Consider the following 1,706-nt stretch of genomic DNA (forward strand, 5'->3'; position numbering starts at 1 on the left):
GCTGGCGTAGAACGGGAACGTCCACGACCTCGGCCCCGGCCTCTAGAACCCAAAGTAGAAGCCCGTGCAGTGACGGTGTGAGGAACTAGAGCCGCCCGAAAAGCAGCTGCAACTACTGGTGAGTCCGCCACAGGTGTGCTCACCGTGGCTGAAGTAGAGGATGTGGCTGCCGTGACCACCACTGAGGAAGAAAGACTAGCAGCAGTGCTAGCAGTGGTCGTGGCTGTGACTGAAGTGGCAGCCGAAACAGAGCTAGAAGCAGTGCTAGTAGGTGTAAAAATTGTACCGGCATCAGAGACTAAGAACACAGAAGTGCTGGCCGGTGCGGGGACGGTTGTAACAGCAGGGACTACCGTCTCAGACAGAGACATTGACGGACTGGCAGAAGAGCTCGACGAAGGCATTGAGCTAGAATCCATCCTGAATAAATAGGGCAGGGGAATTGATAAGAAAATAGCAGCTAAACAGCATGAAAATCAGCATGAAAACGGCATGAAAATTCCCCTAACCAGTCGAAAAATTCGACCTTCAGCACATAAATTCCCAACTTGTCCTCAAAATTTCGAATAAGAGCATGTAAACAGCGATAGGGGATGGTAGCAAATTACAGCAGCAACAATTTACGCAACAATGTAGATAAATTGAGCAAATGACAGCAGCAAAACCAGGTGACAGTCGAAAATTTGACTGTAAAGACCCTTAAACGCAAATTTCGCGCAAAATTCGAATTAAACATGGAAAAATCAGTGAGGAATGGGAATGAGCATCAAGTAAGCAAGACTAAGCATTGAATCAAAATTATAGTCGATAATTTCGACCCAAAACAGAAAATCGAAACCCTAGGTTTCTATTCACTTCATAAAAGGCAAAATAAATGGAATTAAAATGCAAAGAAGTGTGAGGATCACTTACTTGATAATTAGAAATCCCACAAATAGCAATTAATCGGCAAGAAACAAGCAAAAACATCGATTTTTTTGATCGAAAAAACCGCAACCCTAATACCCTTAATAGACTGAGTAAAGCAACACGAATCAGGGGGAAAGTAGAGGGCTATTAACGATTAATTAACAACAAACACAATGTGGGTGACGGATTTGGTAAAAGGGCAAGAAAAATGGAGGAATTTGGGGTTTTTGATCGCAAAAGGGAAGAGGGGTCGAAAGAAATTGGGAATAAATGAATTAGAAATGAAAAAGAGAGAAGTTAAAGAAACTCCATGCGTGTAATTTCCACTTTTACTCGATCCAGTGGTTTAGAACTACTCGATCGAGTCCTTCTTGGATCCATCTACTCGATCGAGTAGAAATTTACTCGATCGAAAATTTCCCATTTCTGCTTTACTCGATCGACTAGAATAGAGTCACTCGATCGAACATATTTCACTCGATCGAGTACAAAAAGTCCTCGATCGAGCTCTTTTCCTCGTGTAGGCTCTTGAATTCGTCATTCATCCTTTGAATTTGCGTAAAATTCCCTAAACCTGCATAAAAACACTTGCAAAAATATCCCAAAATACCAAATACGCAAAAGAACAGTCTATAGTCTCTAATCTACGCTAAAAATTGTCTAAGTTCTAATTGTCCTAATTAAAAACAATAAAGCTCAACGGAAAATTTAAAAATTGTTTTTACAAATTGGTACACGGGGCATTTCCCCGCTCACTTCCCAAGGCAATTCAGTAGCCCCTCGGAGGGCTCCTGACT

This window comes from Silene latifolia, chromosome 3 (genome assembly GCF_048544455.1).
Source record: "Silene latifolia isolate original U9 population chromosome 3, ASM4854445v1, whole genome shotgun sequence".
NCBI lineage: Eukaryota > Viridiplantae > Streptophyta > Magnoliopsida > Caryophyllales > Caryophyllaceae > Silene > Silene latifolia.